The sequence below is a fragment of the Equus przewalskii genome, chromosome 6 (assembly GCF_037783145.1).
Source record: "Equus przewalskii isolate Varuska chromosome 6, EquPr2, whole genome shotgun sequence".
Classification (NCBI taxonomy): Eukaryota; Metazoa; Chordata; class Mammalia; order Perissodactyla; family Equidae; genus Equus; species Equus przewalskii.
Window position 1 is genome coordinate 21,454,026 of NC_091836.1, and position 23,436 is coordinate 21,477,461.

Consider the following 23,436-nt stretch of genomic DNA (forward strand, 5'->3'; position numbering starts at 1 on the left):
GGCACAATTACAGTGCCACCATCTCTGACTGCATGTACCCAAAAAGCATTTCCTTTACTAAGTTAATTTGGAATAAGAAATAGGATAGCCTTCACTCCTTAAAAAAAATGAAGGTGTCATTGTGAATAAGAGATGTCAGTTCACATAAAGAACAAATTCCGTTGCTCTCCCTCTGGGAGAGCCCAGCCTCTGCTGCCAGAGGAGGGGGCAGGCTGAGGCCAGCCGGAGTCTCAGCTCCACTCTTCTACAACTGGATGGCTTTAGTGTCTGACATAAAACTCACAAGGCACTCCAGGGAAACACTAACCTGGTGAAGAGGAAGGGGCCCAGCACTGAGTCTGACATAGGCTCAAATTCTAGCTTTTCTCTTACTCTCTGTGTGGGCTTGTGCAAGCTGCTTGATTTTACTTAGTCTTAGTACTGTTCTCTAATGAAATAATAGCTAACCTTTAAATAGTACTTCCTATGTGTCAGACACTTTTTTTAAGTTCTTTGCATATGTCTCATTCAATTCCTATAATAACATTTGGAAGTGAGTTAATATTATGATCCCCGTTTTGCAGTTAAGGAAATCAAGGCTCAGTCAATGGGGAGGGGGCAGAGATAAAATGTCCTTCTTAGGGTTGTTGGGATGATTATATGAAGTATACGTAAAGTGCTTAGTATAGTGGCTGACACCCAGTGAATATGCAGTATATAATAGTTTAAGAAAGTCTGACTCTACTTCTTTTTTTAAAAAACCTTTATTTTTTGTTGTGAAATTTAACACAGAAAAGTGAGCAAAACAAAAATGTACAGATCAATCACTTATCATGAAGCAAACACCTGTAAAACATCACCCAGGTTAAAGAAAAAATAGGATCATGCCCAGCCCCTCAGAAGTATCCCCACAATCCTACCCTTCTTTGCCTCCAAAGTACTAATATTTGACTTTTATGGAAATCACGACTTTGTTTCTTTTTATAATTTTATCACTATGTACACACCCCAAAACACTTGTTTTGCATGTTTCTGAACTTTATATAATAAATTATGCATTCTTTTGTGTCTGACTGTATTTGCTCAATATTGTTTGAGATTCATCCATTTTATTGCATGTAGCTGTAGTGAGTTTTTTTCAGTAAAGCTTTTTTTTCCCAGTAAAGCTATATATTGCCTTTTTGTGTGAATATACCACAATCTTTATTCATCCTGCTATTGATGGTCATTTACATAGTTTCCAGTTTGGGGCTATTACAAATAGTGTTGTGATGAACTTTTTTATACATGATTCTCAGTGCTTATGCCTGAAATTACTGATCTGGAATATAGAATATGTCTGTTCAACTTTAGTGGATACTAACAATTAGTTTTTGAAAGTTGTTGTACTATAAGTGTATGAGAGTTCCCCTTGTTCCACATCTTCATCGATACCTTATCTTGTGCACTTAAAAGCCATTTTGATGAGTGTGTTATTTTATTGTGATTTTAATTTGTATTTTCTTGATTATTAATGAAGTTGAACATGTTTTTATAAGTTTTTGGCCATTTGGATATCCTCTTTTGTAAAGTACCTGTTCATATTTCTTGTCCTTTATTCTATTGAGTTGTTTGCCTTTTTAATTTTAATTGAGTTGTAGATATTCTTTAATATTGAGAGTAAGAGGTCCTTTGGAAGTAACTCGATATTTTCTCTGTCTGGTATTAAGATTCCGTGTGTGTGTGTGTTTAGTTTTCAGCAGTTTAATAATGGTGTGCCTAGTTGTGAATATCTTTCATTTATCCTTAATATTAATTCTTAAATCTATGCTTTGATATCTTTCATCAGTTTTGGAAAATTCTCAACCATTGTCTTTTCAACTATTGCTTCTATTCTGTTTTCCGTCTCTTCTCCTTTCGGGACTTTAATTAAGTTCACTTTATCCTCTATATCTCTTACTCTCTCTTTTGTGTTCTTTATTCCTTTGTCTCTCCCTGTTCCTTTCTGGAAATTTTGTTCATAAATTACCCCTTCATCTTTGCTAATATGCTGTTTAAACCACCTGTTGGGTTGTAACTTTCAATTATTATAGTATTTAGTTTCAGAAATTCCATCTAAAGTTCCTAGCTCCCTTTTATATTCTTGAGCATAGGAAGCATAGTCGTTTTAAGGTCTAAGTTTGATAAAATTAATATCTGTAGTCCCTGTGGGCCTGGTTTTATTGCTTGGTCCTCTTGCTAGTATTGTCCATGTAGTCTTATTTCCTCATGTGCCTTCTTATTTTTGATTATGTGCTGGATATTGTATTTGCAAAATTGCTTGTAGGAATACTTTGAGGTTCAAGATATTATCTCCTTCCAGAGAAGATTTTTATATTTGTTTCTGCTAAATGCTTCGGGGTACTAACAGTTTGAAATCACTTCGATTCAGTTTTATGGTTTGAAACTATTTGAAGTTGAGCCACAGTCCCTAAGATGACCTGAATACTTCTGAGTCCCAAGCCAAGAGGATTCATTAGGATTTTTCCTATGGTGGTCTCTGGATTACTTTTTTTTTTTTCCAAGACTGCCAGAGACGTTTATCACCTTCTAGGTCACCCCCCCTGGAGTTGGCAAACATCCCCAGGGAAAAAGCATCCCTAAATGCCAAGCTCACCAGGGATTCCATTTCTCCTCAATCCTGGAGCAGTGATTTTTCCCCTATTTTGTTAGCTCTCTGATGCTTCTAACAGATGTTCTTATATATTCCCCAGATTTTCAGTACCATCTTTGGTTCTCATGATGTAGTTTGCCATTATCAGAATCTTAAATCTCCCATCTCTACTACCCAAGTTTAATTGCACATTTCCTTCCCTTTCCCCTTTGTTTACATTGATAAACATACAGATTGCTTTAGCACTATGATTGCACCAGGTGAAATTTTTGAATGGATGATCTTCGTTTTCTGGGTTTTACTTCTTCAAATTTTGTCTGTCAGCCTATTTAGTATTCATCCTCTGTTTCAGATGCCCCCACCGTTACCCTACTGCTATGCTCACTTTCAATATCATTCCACTTCTTATCTTCCCTCAAGATAACAAAATCCCCTGTCTCTGTATAGGCTTCCTTGATCATCATAGTTTAATATGACCTTTCCTTCTTTTGAATTCTTCTATCAGTTTGTAAGTAATACGCCTTTAACTGTTAACCAGGTATATGTTAATTCATCTCTTAACATTTTTTGTGTGTGGATTGTAAAGTCCTTGAAGGAAGGCACACATTATCTTCTTTATAATCTCCTTAACTCCTGGCCCTGTACCTTGTACATAGTAGATGCTCAAAACATGTCATTGATTAAGCATCTGAGGTCTGGTTCGAAAAATTGTGCCATTCCCAGGTATTCACATTACATCACATCACATTGCATCTCTGTATTAATAAGGTTCTATTGCTTGCCCTGCTCACAGACTGCTACTCTGGGAGCCCCCACTGAAGGCATATACCCAAGCATGAGCCCCATTGCCCTATTATAGCTGCTTTGACTGTGTGTATCCCTGAACTTGTCACTAATCAGTTCCATTGTCAAGATTTTAAATAAAGAGATAAGGAGCTTGAAATTAGAATGCTTTAATAATAGCATATCTGCAAAAAGGTCATGTATATTCCATATAGGAGTCCATGAAGAAGAAGTAAAACTTATGGAGATGAAGAAACTGTGAGTAAGCAAAGGAAGCTGATTAATAAAGCAGAGATGAGAAAGGAATATTTATGCAAAGAGACTGAAAGAAATGAGAGTCCGTGTGACCTCTCTGTGTCAGCTTTTGTTCCCAGCAGTTTCTCAGTATCCTCTCCCATAGGGCTTCGGTCTCTGTGTCTGTGAGTTTAGGTCTTGCCTCCATACCTGAGGTAAGTTGTGTGGGCTTCTACTGCTGGTAACCAAAGAGCATAGACTAGAACAATAATACACATCTTCCTAATTGTATCACTTAGGGTGTTTTTCATTGCATGTAACCAAAACTAGCTCTGGCTATCTTAAGCATAAAGGGGGCATACTGAAAAGACAAAGCTCAGAACTGCCAGTGGACAGAGGCATGCTCTGAAAGACAGACAGGAACTGAGAAGCACTGAAGGACTAAGAAGCAGGAAGTTCAACAACTGCTCTTAGCTGGACTTGTCTGGCCAGTACAATTCCACTCTTGGTGTGGACACTTTGAACTATTATTGGACTCCCCTGCTGGATGCCGCAGCTGCCTTTGTGAGACAATTCTCTTCATTCCTTTTTCTTGTGTTGTTTTTCTAGGACTGAAGCTACTGAATAGTAGTGTCTGATTGGCGTGCCTGACTGGGTGGGTCCCTGTTTCCACAACTGCCAGAAGGCAAGGAAGGAAAGATATTGTCCCTTTGGGTTTTGTAGTGGGAAACAGGGCTGTGTTCCTGATAAGATGATGCACCATAAGGGAAGTCCTCCAAAAGAAGAAGGAGGTTGGGTGTTGGACAGCCAACAACAACAAAGATAACTTTACTCTCCACAGGAACCTTTCTGGTTAAGGTGAATATATTAGAAATTTCAGCCCCCGTATAAGGTTGGTGGGATGCAAAATGATTTGGTGGGGGGAAAGAAATGAAGCAATTCATTTGGAACAGCTCCTTAAGGATCGGCTATACATCTGGCATGTGCCTTGTTTGCTGTTTTCCCCTTCTTCCTGTCTGGAATAGGGACATAATGGTTGGATCCCCAATAAACATCTTGGGATCTTGAAAATGGAAGCCACACAACAAAGATGGCTAAGTGGAGAGAAAAAGGGTGCTACGTCTTTGATGATAAGGGAGGCACCATACCAGCCTCCACATTTCTTTTACATGAGTAAACCCTTATGTGTTCAAGACACTGTGGTCTAGTCTCTCTTTCTACCAGATGAACACAATTCCTCACAGATCCAGCTGTTACTATTATTCTTGTGATTTTTGTGTTGGTCACCAGATTGAGTCTTTGGCAGCATGGCTCTTGTTCACTGATTTCAGAATTCCTGTCATTCTCTGTGTTCTCCAAAGAGCTGAGGGGTGGATAATAATTTTTTTTTAACAAAAAAGCACTAAAATGAGTTGGTTATAGATGTAAAAAAAGACTTTCACAATGAACTTTGAGAAACTTGGAGATTCCCTGGCATATTACTCTCTCCCTGACAAGGACTCTGTTGTACCAAAGGGCAACACTATTTTAGAGCAGATTACGTCCATTCGTTAATGATGGTAATGTGGGGTGGAGGTAGAAACTGAAGCATGAAAATCCAAAATAGAATCATAAAAGTATTTTTGATTTTTTAAATTTTGTATTTACATTTGAACAAAATCTAAAGATGACCGTGAATACTCAAGTTGGGGTAGCTAAACGTCCAGGTTCCTCTTCTTGGTGTACCTCCATTGTCACTGCTCAGCTCTGCCTGCTTCCCTCTGCCACTTGGCATGGAGAGCAGACCACATTTCTCTCACACTAACCACTTCTTCTTATTGAGATCTTTCTTTCTTTTCTTTTTTTTTTTTCTTGGTTAGAAGTGAGTGCTGGTTTGGAGGTGACAAAAAAGGTGGCAGAACAAGGCTGAAGTGCGGAAGTAACTGAAAAACTTTAAAGGTAATTAGGTGTTCTGTTTTCTTTTTCTCTAACTCTTGCTGGATGGCAGGCTGCATTTAGGGATAAAACTAAACAGGTTGATAATATTGCATGGACGTTAAACAAAGGAATTAATTAAGTAGAGGAGGCGATAATAGCAGAGAGAACTTTAAAGGATGGCTTAGTGTAGATTATCCACCAGAAAAGTGTGGGCGATATTGAGTATTCTGCAATTGGCAGCAATTATGGTGTTAGCAAGAAAATTAACACAGACAGCAGAAGCTTTCTAAGCCCAAAGTCTAAACCATGGGCAATGATGCTATCTCATCTTTCCCAGGTAAAATTTTCTTATTTTCTCTTCAAAATAAGATTTCAAGCTCCCAGAGGACAGAGTACCACATCCACATGAGTCCCCTGTTACAGCACCAGCAGAGAACTTTGAGCAGCAATGCTTTCCAAGTGTTTCATAATGACGTTTGCGAAGACAGATCTTCTGGAGTAGCTGAGTGTTGCCAATTAATTGATTATAAAGGGCACTGCCTGGCAGTTGTGAAGTCTGAGAGGCCTGGTCAGGGCCCTCTCTGGTTGATGAGGAAGGCAGCGTGAAGCCAAAGCCAGAGCTGGATTTTTCTGCTGCCCATGTGCCTCCCTATGCCTACCAGTATTTGAAGGGAGTTTCAGCCTGAAAGTAAGTGTCCATTCCTGGCGTGCAGGCATGTCCAGACATTTATGAAGACCAGGAGAGAGCAGGTCTCTGGAAGGGCTATTTTCCCGAATAGTGAGGAGTTCTGGGATAGAGTAAAGGCAAGGAATAATAAAGCCAGACACAGCGGCCATTCAGCAGACCCTTAGCCATCTGGGGGAACAGGAGGAGTAAGCCATTCAGGGTGGTAAAGAATGGAGGCACGTTCAGGGGCCCCAGGTGATGGCGGTGTATTCCAGGACTCGCAGGCATATAAGGAAGTAGAGAAAACTAAGCAGGCAGTCCTCCTGCAGACCAGGAATGTTGTCCAGAAACAGCAGCCACTTCAATCACCCCTCTTCTTGTGGTTCAGCCTTTGCTTTCTTTTTAACATCTTGTTCCTTCGCAGCTCCTGATGACCCTCGCTCTACTCAGCTCATCTCCCCCTTATGGCTGCTGTTCACCCCCAACATTACCCCTAATGTGGATCCTGCTTTCTACTTTAGCTCTGAGGTTTCTCTGCTTCTGCCTTCTCTCCGCTTACTCCCTCTCTGTGGCCTATCTCAGGGATGCCCTTGGGCCAGTTGAGTCAATATGTAGGATGGAGCCTTCTTTGGATGTTATCTTCCTGCCAACTCACGTCCTGTTATGAGTCAGAAGTCTTTGGAGCTCACAGATGGGATTTTGTGCCTGTATCCCACCATTCATTTCTTTTCTACTCGAGTTCCTTGCTAAGGGAATATACCAGAGGGAAAAAGAGCCAAATGGAAAACAAAGCACAGTTTTTATTAAGCATTACCTTGTCTACCACACGATGGTAAAAATTGCTGTGGAAAATGTGGCTTAAGCTGGAAGAGTTCAATGGGGCTTCCAACTTCCTCCCTCTGCGTCTGTCTACCCAGTCTCAGGTGGGGAAGCTGGAAAGGAGAGGGTGAGGGAGGGAGGCCAGGCCTGACTCCGGGACACGGGCCCTGCCAAATGGGAAACGTCCAGCATCGCCTGAGAGGCCAGACTCACTTATTGAACCAGCTAGTTGGAAGAAAAGAAGCAGAAGAGAAAAACCTTGATCCTGATCATGAAGACACAGTTGCCCACTCGCTATTAAATGTGACCCTCTTAGTGTTCCACTGTCTGGTGTGGGAGCCACTAGCCACATGAGGCTATTGAGCACTTGAAAACGTGGCAGGTCTGAATTGAGATGTCTTATAAGTGTACAATAGAAACCTGATTTGGAAGACAGTAGAAATGAAAAGAATGTAAAGTACCTTATTAATATTTTGTATATTGCTTATGTGCTTAAATGATAATATTTTAGATATATTGGGCAAGATAAAATATATTATTAAAATTAATATTGCCTGTTTCTTGTTCCATTTTTAAAATGTGGTTACTAGATAATCTGAAATTACATATATGACTTCCATAGTATTTCCATTGGACAGCATTGCCTTAGTCCAAATATGTTAGCTGTCTGGGGAACAGCAGGGGAGGAGGTGGAGAGAGGCAGGGCTGCAGTGGGGAGAGGCAGGAGCAGCCGTCTCAGCAGTGCAGATTGCTGGTTTAATCAGCAGTGATCAGGGTCACAGGGTCACATGATCCAAAACATAGTAACCTCTGTGTAAGGAACTGCATATGGCTGCTTTCTTCAGACGTAGGCCCTGGGCCGGGCAGGCACCTGGGCATCTTAGACTCTCCTCCATTACAATTAAAGAACATTATTTTATTTGTTCATCTATTCAACAGACATTTATTGAGCTCCTGCTATGTGGTGGCACTCTTCAAGGCTCTGGGAATACAGTCTGGGGTAAAAAAATAAGAACCTGATCTTATGGAATTGATTCTAGCAAGGAAACAAAGACAATGAACAAGTAAGACACCCAGTCTGCCGATGTCATAGGGCAATAGTGCTAGGAAGCCAAACAAGGCGGGATAAAGGTACAGAGAGTGCATGGGGAGGTGCTGGGTGCTGTTATAGAGGGTGGTGAGGGAGAGCCCCACAGACATTTAGCGGAGACTAGACAAAGGTGAGGGTGAGAGCCGGGAGGATACCTGGGGGAGGAGAAGACTCTAAGGCAGGAGCATACATGGCATGTTCAAGGAAGAGGCAGGAAGGCAGTCTGGCTGGACAGAGAGGGGAGGTGCAGAAGATGGGGTTCCTGGGGCATTTCCTCAGATAGATGGGAAGTCATTGGAGGGATTGGAGCAGAGGAGTGATGTATCTGTCTAGGTCTTAAAAAGATAAGTCTGGGTACTTATTGAGGATAAAGTGGGCAGACAAGTCTGGAAGCAGAGAAGCCGTTTAAAAAGTTATTGCAATAATCCAGGAGAGCAACAATGAGGCCTTAGACCAGGGCAGTAGCAGTGATGGATGTGTCTTGAAAGCAGAGCTAAAAGGATTTGCTGATGGATTGGATGTGGGGTGGGCGAGAGGGCAGGAGTCAAGGATGACTCCAAGGGTCTGGGCCTGAGCAATTAGAGGGATGCAGTTGCCATCAGCTGAGAGGAGAAGACTGGGAGGAGCAGGCTCAGTCAGGGAAGATCAGGATTCAGTTTGGGAGCCTCCAGTAGACTTCCAAGAGGAGATGGCAAGTAGGCAGTTGGGTATATGAATCTGGGATTTTGAGAACAAGTCAGGCCTTGGGAAATAAATTTCTTAAGGCTCAAGGAACAAATGAGAGCCACAACATAGAGATACTAGCTAAAGCTCTCAGGGACCTGGGGAGTGAGAGTAGGTGGAAAAGAAGGCTGCAGCCTAGGACCCCTTCTCTTCCTAGGGGTGGGGAAGATGAGGAGGAACCAGCAAAAAATGCACAAAGAGAGTGGCCAGTGAGGTGGGAGGGGAACCAGAAGGCTGGAGCCTGCAGTGCTGGCATTCACACTCACGTCTGTCTGACCCCACAGATCACACTCCACCACCTACCTCTATTTTAACAGTTGCTGCAAAGACTTGTTGAATGTCTGGCTCTCTCTTCTGTATCCCCAGGTCTAAAACAGATTCTGGCATTTAGTAAAGTCAATAAATGTTGAATAAATTAATAAGCATTTAAGAAAGGAGAAAGACTAGTCTGGCATTTTTCTTTAGTTTTCACATGCATTGAAAATGAAATTGTTTATGGGTGAGTGGTTGGTTTTTTTTCTGGGAAAGGTTCACTCTGAGCTAACATCTGTTGCCAATCTTCTCTCTCTCTTTTTTTTCCCTTTGCCAAGCCCCAGTACATGGTTGTAGATTCTAGTTGTCCTTCTAGTTCTTCTATGTGAGCTGCCACCACAGCATGGCTGCTGACAGATGAGTGGTGTGTTCCATGCCTGGGAACTGACCCTGGGCCACTGAGCTTTAACCATTAGGCCATTGGGGCTGGCTTGGTGGGTTTTTTTAAACACTAATATTCTCTTGGGTTAAGGGGAAGGAGCAAGAGAGGATGAGGGTGACAATGGGAGATGGCAAAGGGGCACCACAGAAGGCAGCCTTGGTCTATGTCCCAAGGGTCCAACTTTGCCCCGTGCATAGGCAGAAATGATAAAGACTCTTGCCATCATTGCAAGCCAACAAGCTATGTGAAGGGTGAAATCACCAGCAGGCAACATGGGCATTCCCATTGTCCCAGTCACTCATGCTCCCCTCAGGGGTCTTAGCTGAGATGTCGCCAGGCACAGAGCTCCACCCTGAATCTGCACAAAGCAGAGCACCCTTGAGAATCATCCCCCACATTGACATCTCTCTGAAAATCAAACTCCATTTTGTGCTCAGCCAGAGTGGTTAGATAGCTATTTTATTATTGATCAAATAGAGCTCTACAGAGAGCCGCCCTGAGATGAGAAAAATCTTAAAAGGCCCTGTCAGCTAACTCAGGCAGCTATGATTCAAGTCAGAGAAACAAGCCCTGTGCTTATTTTAGGACCAGAGGCCTGACTGTGTCAAGACAGAAGCTGAAGAACTTTATCTCTGACTGCGCTGGATCAGGAACTCTGCGTAGCTAGAACTGGATGCTGCAGCCCTTTCATTACCGTGATCAGAGCAAAGCACACACACACACCTCTTCCCAGACCATGCTTCCTCTATGGGCAATATCCGGATTAACATGGAAAACTTCCGTCGTTTGGATGATTGCAAATGTCTAGGTGTTTGGCACTGTGTTCAGAGTCCTTGATGAGCCAGCGTGGGGCTATTGCCTCCCAACTTCTCAGTATCTGTTCATAGGGAGGATGCAGATTTCTTTTTAAGAAAGCCTCCTTCATTAGCAAAGAAGGAGAGAGATAGGGATGTTGTACTAGGCGTTTCATGTTCCCTGCTCCATTTATTCGGCGCAGATAGGAATGAATTTGACCCATGTTGTATGTGCTCATAGAACTTGGGCCAGAGCACACGCTTGTTAAGAAGCAGAGATTGAAATCAGATCCAGGAGAATAGCAGAGCTGAGGTCCAAATTCACCACTTTATGCGCCAGAGGAGAAACTTCTAGAAGAAAGCGGGAGGCTGGAGATAAAGCTTAGGGGATTATTGATGGAATAAATGTAACTGGAAGAACAATCTCCTCCCCTCCTCCAATTCTCTCTTCCCCTAGACTGGGAAAAAGAATGGCACCTTGTTTGAGAACTTACTTAATCAAGCCCTTGTAAATGGTGATGTCAGAGCATCAGCAGGATCTTAGAACAGCCATTAAGGAGTGGGAGGTTCAGTAATAGGCCCATTTTTTACTCTCAGTGGCCCAAAGGATTTTTGAGAGGAGTTTGGGGTTTGGAGGAGAAGAATTGAACTAATACCCATCTGCATAGTGATGTAGGCTATTAACTCCATTGTGAGCTGAGATGGCCTTGCAAATTATGGAATGGTTACATCATGTTTCTTTTCCTCCTTATGGTCTGAGAATTAATGTTCATCCTTGGGAAGTATGTGTGTGTGTGTGATGTCTGCAAGGCTCTTTGTGTCTCTGTGTTTTGTGTCTGATTAAAAAATTTCTTCTAGACCTAAACTATCTACTATGGTAGCCATGAGCTACATATAACTATTGAAATTTAAATTAAAGTTAAAATTAAATATGATTGAAATTCAGTTTCTTAGTCACACTGGTGACTAGTGGCTACAGTGTACACATATGGAATATTTTTATCATTACAAAAGTTATGTGGGGCAACATTGCTTATGACCCTCACAAGAACAGGTGGCAAGTCACACCTGCAGAGTGACCTCAGTGAGGACTAAATTTGGAGTGCCAAGTCATAAGTGAATTGTGGTAGGGAATGATTCTTGATTGATTGATTGACCAAACGAATGAACACATGTGGTTAGTGGCGTGAGACAGGTGAGTGGGCAGCTAAGGATGGAGAAGGGATATTAGACTTTAAGATTTTTATTTTATTATTTTTATTTATTTATTTATTTTTTTGAGGAAGATTAGCCCTGAGCTAACATCTGCTGCCAATCCTCCTCTTTTTGCTGAGGAAGACTGGCCCTGAGCTAACATCCATGCCCATCTTCCTCTACTTTCTATGTGGGATGCCTGCCGCAGCATGACTTGCCAAGCGGTGCCATGTCCGCACCCGGGATCCGAACCAGTGAACCCCAGGCTGCTGAAGTGGAATGTGTGCACCTAACCTCTGCACCACTGGGCTGGCCTCATAGGCTTTAAGATTTTAGATGGGAAGCATGGAGCTAGCGGGGTGAGGGGCTGGTGTGGTGTGCAGGTGAAAGCCTTGGGGCTTAAGGAGCTCAAAGCACTGTGAAGCAAGAGTGTTGAGTGAGTCTCCAGGGATGACTGGTGTCTCCTTCCTTCTTTGTGTTGATTGAAAGAAAAGAGATGAGGGCAGGACCAGCAGATGGTGCCTGAGTCATCCTTCCTTCACCCAAGCATCTTGGAAGGTGGTCTTAACTTGACTTTGTTTTTCTCACTAAGTTCTTAGGAGAGCTGCCTGTAGACCCTGAGAGAGTCACCAAATAACCTTCCCCTGAAGGTCCCTGTATTAGTTTCCTAGGGCTGCTGTAACAAAGCGCTACAAATTGGGTGACTCCAAACAACAGAAATTTATTCTTTGGAGGCTAGAATTCCAAAATCAAGATGTTGGCAGGGCTATGCTCCCTCTGAAGACTCTAGACAAGAATCCTTTGTGGCCTCTCTGAGCTTCTGCAAGTTGCTTGGCATTCCTTGGCTTGTAGATGCATCACTCCAATATCTGCCTCTGTTTTCACATGGCCTTTTCCTCGTACTTCTGTCTGTGTCTCTGTGCCCAAATATCCCTCTTTTTATAAGGACACCAGTCATGTTGGATTTAGGGCCTACTCTCATCCAGGGTGGCCTCGTCTTAATTGGATTACATCTGTAAAGACCCAATTTCCAAATAAGGTCACATTCGCAGCTTCCAATTGGGCATGAATTTTGGGGAGACACTATTCAACCCAGTACAGTCTCTGATTTAGAGGTCCCCTCACCTGCTGGTTTAATGCAAATAGAAACAAAGATCTTATATTTTCGTCTGTTTACTTAATTCATTTTAGAAAGTTTGTCAATGATCTACCATGCCCAAGACTGGATATACAAAGGAATAAACACCACCCTTAAGGTCCTTGCAATCCTCTGTGTGTTTTAGGTCTGAATTTCAGTTTTTCTCTGGGAAGGTGAGAGTGAGTCAAGAACCATCTTGTTTTTCGTATTTATGGAGTTTGGGGAGGCATGCAAGAGAAGAAATCTGAGATAGCAGTGGAGCCGGGAAGCTTAGGGGGCAAGCTTAAGGTGCGCAGAGCCCCACCTGTAGCCAAGCCCTTAGTTGGAAGGGCGTCTTCTTACTCTGGTTGCTTAAAGGAGCCTTAAAATCTGACCCAAATGAGGTGTTAACACATCACCTCCACATTATCCCTGTGCAAATTTCATTTTTGGGTGGTTATATGAATCATATCAATGGAACTCCCTTTGCAAAGGAAATCTATTTCGATACCATTATAATTTATGGCAATAAAGAATTTTAATAGACCCAAGATTTATCTGGATGTTATAATGAGCCATCCACACAATGGGGTTTTTAAAAATTATCTCTTTCTTAGAATTTCATATTGACTTAGCAAACAATAATGAATTTCCCTCAGTCCCACCCTGGAGGGATGGGGGCAGGGTGGAAGGAAAGAGCTGGGGACTGGTTTTTCAAATGCGATTGATGGGACTCAGATATCCAACTGGACACACTCCTGGCACTCTGCCCTCTGCCTCCCAGCTCCCCTCAGAGCCTGTCAGTCCTGCCGTGGCAAGTGTCTAATGCTCTCTGTTCCTTAGGAAGTAACCACTTGCGCATACTTTGTGTAGGAGAAAATGCCTACAAAATGGCTCTAGAGTTCATGGGGTCTGTTTTGGGTGGGCAGTTGAACTTTGCATTAATTACCCTCTGACTCCAATCAAAAATTTTCCTCTCGTAGTGAAGTGCTACAGGCTGGCCTAAATTCCCTCTGGGGTGGAAGTACATTTTGCTGGGACCAGATAAATCTGATAAACAACCTCACTATTGCTCACATTAGTCCTTTAGAAAGAGCTACAGTGGTTTCTGTGCAAAGCTAATGTGAATATTGAGTGTACCAGGGCTCTCTTTGGGTGACCTCCAATTACTGTGTCATTATTAACAGAAGCTCTTCTTCTGTTTCCTCTCATTATGCAGCTCGATTACAGAGACTCCCTCTCAGCTTTCATGTCCCCTCCAATTGTTTACCACTGGTTGGTGAGCATTTGCTGGTGGGACCAATCTACCGGGTGCCAAGGAGTGTGGCCAGTCCTACGTCTTCTAGTTGAAGCATGTGTCACACTATTATTTTTCGAAGCAAGAAAATTGCAGTGGGGACAGAGAACACTGATCGTAAGAGAAGCGCTGCTAGAAGCAAGCAAATGGCCCCAAAGGTGAATTTCACTAATGCTGTGTTATCGTGAGAGCTCCGTCCCCTGCTAAAATCCATCCAGCAAACCTCATTTTCTCTCGTCAGTGGCAAAGGTCTGGGGAGGTCTCTCTGAGTCTAATGAGTCCATGGAGAAGCTGGGTCCAGAGAGGTGACCAGCAGTTGCACACCGTTCCTCTGACTCCTGCCAGGAATTTGAAACAAACTTTCTATTGAGCACAAAGATGACTTCCTTCCACCAAGACCCTGTACTTCAGCTGCAGAACTGTAACCGCGATGAGATAAAGTGAGAAAATGAGGCAATTAATTGAAGTGAGTGACGAGAACCTGCCATAGAGAGAGAAAACATTGTTTTTAACCCCCAAATTTCCAGGTTTATCTTTTAAAATATACGTCTAAATTCCAACCCTTTGAATAGACTCCGAACAAAACCCTTATTTGGCATAGTCTTAAATGTCAAAATGTTTGATTACACAAGGAAACGTGTGTACTGCTAATATTTTCAAACAGACGTGGTCGCTGCAGCATCACAGGATATGCAAACAGATGCCTCAGAGCTGAGAGGAAAGTCAAGTGTTTCTGAAGGGTTCCCACCCGTGTCGTCTTTTTGAGGGTAGACCCAGCCATTAGTGGAGAGATAGGAGATTTTTTCGAAAACACTTTGCTTGCTAAGATGGTCTGGGTAATAGAAAAGTGATTACGACGCCAGGGAAAAGGCTTAAGAAAAGTGTTTCTGTCTCCTGGCAGCACTTTACCTGTCATTGCAGGTGTGTCTCGGCTGCTCCAGCATCTCGGTCCCAAGGCCTTCTAGGATCAGCGCTTAGTCTGCAGTATGTGTTTTGTGAGTAAACATATAAGGCTTGGCTCGTCACTACAGCTTCAAAACAACTTTCTTGATGAAATTCATTTTTTTCAGCCATTAGTATAATAACCATAATCAATCTTCTCATTGCCAAGCACAGAATCCCTGTACAGCCAATTCTCCATGATGTAAAGTAACTGATATGCCAATCAGATAAATATTGTGTTAAATTGCACTAAACAACAGTGACAAATGGCGCGTTATACACACATTAGAATCGTGTTTTTCCTTAGATCCATCTCAGAATTCAAAGCCATCAGAGTGAAGCTCATTATCAAGTCTTGAGTGACAAGGGTGGAGGCTGTCAGGGTGTTTCAGTATTTACTGAATAACAAACCGCTGTAAAACTTCATGGCTTAAACAGTAACAATGTTTTATTTTTCATGATTCTGCACTTGGGGCTGGGTTCAGCTGGGTGGTTCTTTGGTCCCATCAGTGGCTGCTGGCGCTGGAACATCCAAGATAGATTCTTGATCCATGGCTTCTCTCTCAGCTGAGATGACTTGTATGGTTGGGGGCTGGCTGGGGCATTCTCTCTCTCTCTCTCTCTCTCTCTCTCTCTCCATGTGACCTTTTCAGTGTGTTGCTGGATCTCTTCTAATTGTGGCCCAAGGATCCAAGTGAGGGCATTCCAAGAGGACCAGCGCTAGTGTGCAAGCACTAATCCAACCTGTTTGTGTCATGCTTGCTGATGTCCCATTGACCAAAGCAAGTCGCATGGCCAAGCCCAGAGTCAATGTGGGAGAGGACTGCACAAAGAGGGTGTGGTTACATGGAAGCAAGGCTTGTTGGTGGCCACCAGAATAACAGTCTATTATAGTAGGAGTGTTCCTGACTGAGCCCAGGAAGTACACACACACACACACACACACACATACACACTCACTCATGGAGACATGTACTATCTGGGGACTAGAGTATGTTATTCCTGGCACCAGGAAACTATCCTCTGTGGCTCTAAAATTTGCCTCTTCTCTTCTTCCTCCTCCTCCTTCTTCTACAGTTTTCTTGAGATATAATTTACAAACCATAAAGTCAACCTATTAAAGTACACAATTCAGTGGTTTTTAGTTTACAGAGTTGTACAACCCTTACCATAATCCAGTTTTAGAATATTTTTATCATACCCCAAAGAATATTTATACCCATTAGCACTTACTCCACATCCCACCCTCATTTCCCTTACCCCCAGCCATTTATGACCAATAATTTTCTTCATACATTTACCTATTCTGGACATTTCACATAAATGAAATCATACAGTATATGGCCTTTTGTGACTGGCTTCTTTTGCTTAGCATACTGTTTCCAACTTTTATCCAGCTTATAACATGTATCAGTGCTTCATTCCTTTTATTGATGAATAATATTCCACTGCTTGGATGGATATACCACATTTTGTTTATCGGTTCATCAGATGATGGATATTTGAGTTGTTTCCATTTTTGGCTCTTATGAGTAATGCTGCTGTGAACATTCATGTACAAGTTTTTGGGTGGACATATGTTTTCATTTCTCTTGGGTCGACATCTAGGAGTGTAATTGATGGGTCAAAACTCTATGTTTATTATTGTGAGGAACTGCCAAGCTGTTTTCCGAAGTGGCTGCACCATTTTGTGTTCCCATGTTTTCTTCTTTTCATACTAGTAGAGAACAGATACTCTGCTGGTTAAGATGGCTTGGCAAGGAGGATAGGAAAGACAAGATGGTATCTCAAAGCCACTTTTGCTCCCAGAACTCTATGATTCAATGGCGAATTCCCAATGCCAAAACAAATAATGGAATTAACAGAAATCTTTGAGTACTTTGGTGTCCTAGAGTCCAACTTCTAAGACATCAAAGGGCAACAGTGGTTGTGGGCAGTGGTCTAGCCTTCCTGGACAATGCATCTCTGCATGCTGGCCAGATTGGTCCATGCTTGGCACTCCTGCTGCCTGCATCACACAGGTGCCTCCTCCGCAAGGCTGAGGCATAGGGCCTTCAGAACACTGCCAGTGGGACAAGTTGAGGGAGGCTTGAACTGCTTTGTAAGAGTTTAGTAAACTTGTGTCTAACCAAGTTCAGTTTCCAGGCTTTTCTTATATTGCTGACTCCCAGCTCTACATTCTGGCCAAACAAGAAGTTTGTGCCCCACATTCCTGAGGTAGACCTCTGAAAGAGAACCATTTCACAGCCCGAAGAGTCTCCGGCATAGAAAATCCCAGCTATTATGTTCTGCTTCATGGAACCTAGTGGGACGGCTCTGTCATAAGAATCAAAGACTCTGAGGGACTAGGGAATTCAGGACCTAGACTGAGGAGATGCCATCTTCCTTGTTGGCTTGGCCAGAGGGCCAGGGAGCTATTTTCCCTCACTTCGTCCCAACTCCTCTGAGATAAACCTGAGGTAATGTCTCAGGTTTCTTTTCGATAGAAGGGATAGCCTCTTACCAGCCATGTGTGGGGGTGGCTGGATTTAGACGGCAGAATCTGTCCATTAACTTGGCATTCCTCATTCCAACCTGCCAGATCCCCTTGTTCACATTTACTAAGTCTCCTCAGGATCACGGCCTGGGATGGAAAGGCTACAGCTAGAACCTTGTACATTAAAAATTATCTTTGTAAAAATACGGTGGCTTCATTTTAGTGGATTCTTAAAATGTCCTAGAAGGATGGGCCCTTCTCTCAGGTTCTAACCTCTCTCTATTGAAATTGTCCATGTGCCTCTGTCTCCCACAGGAAGCTCTGGGCTACTAAGGTCAAGGCTGGCTTCCCTTACAGTTATCACTGCACATCATAGAGCAGGCTTGCAGTAAGCCTTTGGAGAGGGAATGAATAAATGAATGAATGAGGACAGTGATATGAAGGAGACTGTGTCTTCATGTATCTAGCGGGCTCTTGCATGATGGAGGGGCCAGTCTGGTCTATGTAATTTCCCAGTGAAGATCATGGCGCAGGAGATGGATGTTATAGGCAGATTTGCTCTCAATATAAGGGAAAACGTCCTCAGCATTAGAACTGGTGCCTTAAGAAGGGGTGATGTCCCAGTCACTTTGTGTTCAAACAGAAGCCAGATGTCCATCTGAAGAAACAAGCGAGAGGATTACAGCTAAAGGGCTGAATGACCTCTCTGGATCCCTTCCAGTTCTGAGGCTGAGAGCAGCTTCTGCTTTTCCAAACTAACCTTAAAGTAGATTCAACTCTTCCTCACAAATTTACTCCACAAGGTATTTGGGGAATATAGATTGTAGCTAGGTCTTGTAGTAGAAACTGGAGAAGGCAGCAGCTGTTCTGTCCCCCAGCTTCTTGTTGGGTGTCTCTCTCTGGTCTCTCTTGTTGGCCACCAGTACCTGGCCTCTTGTCTGTTTCCCCATCTCTGTGTCTCTCCCCATGTTCTCACTCTGGGATCTTCTCTCTCTCCCTCAGGATGTCTCTCTACCCTTCTCCTTTCCTGAACAGAGCCACTTGACTCCTTGGCTTCTCTAATCTTGAACACCCACACCCACCACCTCTGCTCCCCCCTAATACCCTTAACCTGTAAAGAAGCCTACAGCCACCAGGATCCATTCTGTGGAAAGCGGTCTATGTGTTTAATGACATGGAGTTTCTTTCAGAATCTTTCTGAGAATTCAACATTTTCAAATTCAGAGGAGAGTGGGGAGAGAAAGAAAAATGGCAAATGAGTTCATTTTTCTCTTCATTTAGAAGAGCCTAGAGCCTCTCTCCCCCCAACCACACAACCTCCTCTCCACCCGGGAGGAAGAGACCTGCACCATCTCACGTTGGTGAGGTGAGGGAGGGTGGTGAGTATCAGGTTGATATTTCCTGAGACATAAGAGTCCATGTCCTCAGGACCTTCCCTCGTCCCCAAAATTAGGTGACCAGCCCCTCCCCTCCTAGCTCCACATGCCTCTCCTAACCACACTTCCTCAGTTGTGGAAGGTTATTATATGTGAGGTTATTTAACTGGTTTTTGGTTTTTTTGGATTCTCTGTAATATTTTAAGCTCCATAACACTAGGGTCTGTGTTTGTTTAGATTCATCATTGATCCACACAGGACCCAGTGAAAATTCTGGGCATGGACCAAGTGCTCAGTTAGTATTTGTTAAAGGAATAAATGGATGGAAATAAGAAGAAAGAATATGAATTTTTTTATATGGACATATTTTAGATAAATACGGATTCATATGGACTACAGAGCAGTCTTTTGAAGGAAATTAATCCTGATGGTTGTATTTAATTTCAGGTACTGGAGGAAAAACTGGATGAAGCTCAAATAAGAACACCTACCATCCCCAGCCTCACTCCCTTTCACTTCCAAGGACCAGGGCCCACCCTTCCATTTCCCAGCCAAGACTGCAGATGCAGAGACTGGAGCCTGACCCTCCCTTTTAGGGAGCCTGCCAAACAGAATAGAGGGGCTTTTGACATGCCTGTGGGCATATTACAGGAAGGGACCCAAGGACAAGGACTTCTTTATTTTGTAGGGAAGGGGCCTAGTCAAAAGGAAAGGGAGAATGGTCAGGAGGATTGGTGTAGAGTGAGGGCTTACAGAGAGAAGACGAGAGGAAGAAAGAGAAGTAGGAGAGTTAGGGAGAGAGGGAACCTCCGTGCGTGTGGTCTTCCAGAAGCCTGTGCTATGGGATGTGCTCTTTGCGCAGTGCAAGGGGATGAGGCGGCCAGACAAGGGACCAACACTGATAAGGAGGGGTTCTCTACTAGTTGAATGGCCAGAAGAGGAAAGGGTTAGGAAGGAGGAAACAAAAAGAGTCAAAGTCAGGTACAGAAGGAAAATCTCAGGCAGGCCGGGTTCACTCATTAGCTTATTGGTTGCACCTGATATGAGCACTGGGCTGCTGGGAAATGATGCCTACAATTTCAGGGTAATTATATCCAACTATTGCACTCCCTCCTTCCCCTTCTCAGGTGTTGCCTCCAGCACCAGTTGCATGGTTCCACTCTAGACCTTGAAGAGTGGTGGGGAAGGAACAACAGTGCCAATGGAATCCTCGGAAGGGGATTCCAGAAGAAAGGATGGTTTCAGGAGATCCTTGGTGAAGGGGCTGTAGTATCTGAGAGTTTACCCCCATCTCCACTGGCTTGCCTGCCCACTGCCAAGCTGCCTATTGATATTTATTTGTTTCTGTTTATTTGTCAGGACCACATGCATACACATAGTTGCTGGCATACACAATTAACCAGGTGGAGTATTTCTGATTTGTGGTTTAACACTGCCCTGCACTTAACAGGTTTACGTCCCAGGGCCCCACGGCTGTCTCACATGGTTCCCTAGCAACCAAATGAGACAGGGAAATGTGCACAGTTTCATCACCACAAGATGTTAGGTCAATTAATATTCATTAGCAGTGCCTGTATTTGGCTGCTAGGAGACATTATGGAGAAAAAAATCTTTGTTGCCTGAGTGGGGGATGGAAGGAGTATAGGGACCAATGAATATGTATATTATGTACTGAAAATGTGTTTTCTTTTACTAGCACATTGGCCTGTCTGCACACGTGCATGCAGATTTTTTAAAAAGTCATCTGTGTATTTATAATTATCCTTCTAAGTTTACCATATAGACTTGTAGAAACAATAGGAAGGCTCTACCCCAAAATGTTTATCATGGCCTATTCGGGTCACCTGAAATTATATCACTAGTAATTATGTTAGTTAGTTTATGATTTTTCTTTTCAGACTCCATCGTATGCTCAATGGAGTCTGAAAAATACAAAAGAAAACCCAGAAATTTCCTATATACTCATCATGTAAAGATAACCACTATTAACCTTTTGGTGTATGCCCTTTTAGTGTTTTTTTTCCCTCTCTCCAGAGATCACAAACACACATACACACACACAGAGTCATATACAGTTTTACAAAAATCACATTCTCTATCTACTGTTTTATAGGCTGAATTTTATAATTTGACAATATTATTATGAATATTTTCTCTTGTCTATAAAAATTCTTCCATATCATTTTTATTAGTTGCATAATATTTCAGTGAATATATTTCCTATGGCTCATTTAACCAAACTCTTATTTTTATTTATGCATTTAAGTTGTTTATCTTTTTTGATATTATAAATAATGCTGCAATGAATGCCCTTGTACATCCGTCTTTGAGCCCTGGTCCAATTATTTCCCTAAAGCAAATTCCTAGAAGCAGAATTATACATTTAAAGGTCTTTGATATACTTTGTCATGTTTCCTTTCAGAGAGAAGGGAAAAATTTCCACTTCGACCAACAGCGTATGAAGGTGCCCCTATGATGTTTTTAATAACCCTACCAAAGGCCACATGTGAAGTCCCCAATGTCCAATGCCTAAGTTTTTCCAGAAATTTCCCTTTGCCGTACCAAGACTGGAGCTCTGAGCCTCTTTGAATGAAAGGGTATGAATTCTAAAAGAGGGGCATCTGGAAGTACAGAAGACTGGTGATTTTACCTCAGCTGGGCCAAGTGTTTCTGGGCAACTCATCCTCCGTAGCCCCAAAGTGTAGCCCGAAACCAGCCAGCACAAAGGAGCTCCCTGTGGTGACGATTCGCTCCACCCCCTAAAGGCTCCTGCCCACAGTGTGCTCCCCACAGGCTGCCACTGGCCCCAAGGTGGCCCCCACAGCTCTAGTTTCAGTCACAGAGCTCTGGCAGCCTGAGTCCCAGCGCCAGGAAGATGATAGGGTGATCACAGAGGAGGCCCTGAGGGTCGCTGGTGGGCCTGAAGGGCTTGCCTCTAGGAGAGAGAAGGCAGGTCTCAGCCCCTTGGGAATCCTGATGAGGGAGACACGGGTCGTATTGGCAAAGGCGGGGGCACCTGTGGACTCAGAAGCCCTCCCATGACTGCTCTAATGTGGTACAGTTTCCTTTTTACTCCTAGCAAACAGAGAACTCCTTCTACCCTCAAGCTGGGTGAGACAGGAGGTGGGGCAGGGGAGTGGAACAGGAGGCCTGCTTGGCCCCTTTTCCTGGATTCTGTTTAGAACAGTCCTGGGCAAGGATGACCAACTACTGCCACCTGAACTTCCAGTTCAGTGGGACCAACACAAACACTTGTGCCCACTGGGCCAGACTGGACAATTAGTGGGCCTTGATGAGGTCTGATGGCTTGGGACAAGGACGAGTAGCCAGAAATGGGGTAGTACAGAGCAGTGATTCTCAAAGTGTGGTCTGTGGACCAGCAGCATGGCCACCTGGGAACTTATCAGAAATAGTTTCTTGGGTCCCACCCAAACCCACTGAACTGAAATCTCTGGGCGAGAGACACAGGAATCTGAGTGTCGAGTTCTGCCGCTGATCCTCATGTTTGCTCAAATTTGAGATGTTCTGATATGGAGCATGGGGACGTAAGTTTTCAGTCCTGACTTTATCTGCCATCCCCTGGACACCAGGTGAGACACTTTATCTCTCTTGGTTTTAAGTAAGGACAAGTAGACTTGATCCTTTTTGCTGCAACCCTCTCCTCTTTAGTAAATCATCTAAGTAAGGTAAGCGTGTGTGTGTGCACATGTGTGTGTTCACATGTGTGTGCTTGCATGTATGTATGTGTGTGTGTATAGGTGGCTAGTTTGGCCTGATTCTTCTAGTCCTTTCCCTTTTCTCTCCCATGAAGTGATAAAGATAAAGCTTGTTGGAAACAGTCCTGAGTGAAAACCAACCCATGATGCTTGCTGCAAAGTCCACTGGGGAAGAGGATCTGAGGGCCCCCGAGGAGACGGCTGGCAGATCCCAGCAGGTAACAGGTCTCCATGGAGAAGAGGGAGCGAGGGCCTTACATTCAGGGGCACAAATGAAATACTAGCTTGGATTGCGAGTGATTTGAATTTCTGTCAGCTTTGTGACTTCAGAAAATGCACAGTTCCAGTTTGAACTGCCTACAAGGTGCTTTTTCTTTCCTCTTAAGATTAGTTGGTTGAGCTCATGGTTCAATAAAACATTGCTATCTGGGTTTAAGAATTCAGCAAATTAGTGAGGTCCACTTGTTTTGGGGTGTTTCCTAGAGCCAATGTGCCTGGGTGTGAATCCAGGCTCTAACACTTATAAATGAGTGACCTTGGGCAAGTCACTTACCCTTTCTGTGCCTCAGTTTCCTCATCTATAAAATGGCACTAATAACAATACCTACCATGATGTACTGTGAGGATTACACAGTTAATGCATGCCAGGCGCTGAGATCATAGCTCGGCACGTGTGGGCTCTGCTCACTATTCAGTTTCCTCTGCTCAATTTCAGACTCACATGGCTTCCACGCAGCTCATCCTTGCTGGGGACAGGGCTGGTATCAACTTCTCCTGTCATTTCAACAGCAGGATCCAGCTGCATTTGGAGCTAACTGCATCTCATTTGTTTACAAGGTAACTGCTTTCTCTCTTTTCGTCTCCCTCTCCCTTCCCTCCAATTTCCATTTCTTTTGTGAAATGGTTAAAGTGCTTGACATAATTAGCTGTTAATTGTTAGCAGCTGTACCCATTATCAGCTTAATGCCTAATTAATTGCAACAATT

At 43.3% G+C, this 23,436-nt stretch overlaps 1 long non-coding RNA gene across 2 annotated transcripts in view; it reads left to right on the top strand.

Annotated features, from left to right (window-relative positions):
- LOC139083850 (uncharacterized) overlaps positions 1 to 23,436 on the top strand; it is an 82,005-nt gene that overhangs the window by 46,876 nt on the left and 11,693 nt on the right. For both annotated transcript variants that reach the window (XR_011540849.1, XR_011540850.1), the window contains exons 3-6: positions 5,488 to 5,566; positions 13,863 to 14,098; positions 14,862 to 22,668; positions 23,166 to 23,287. This is a non-coding gene — a long non-coding RNA (uncharacterized lncRNA). The remainder of the gene's footprint in view (positions 1 to 5,487; positions 5,567 to 13,862; positions 14,099 to 14,861; positions 22,669 to 23,165; positions 23,288 to 23,436) is intronic.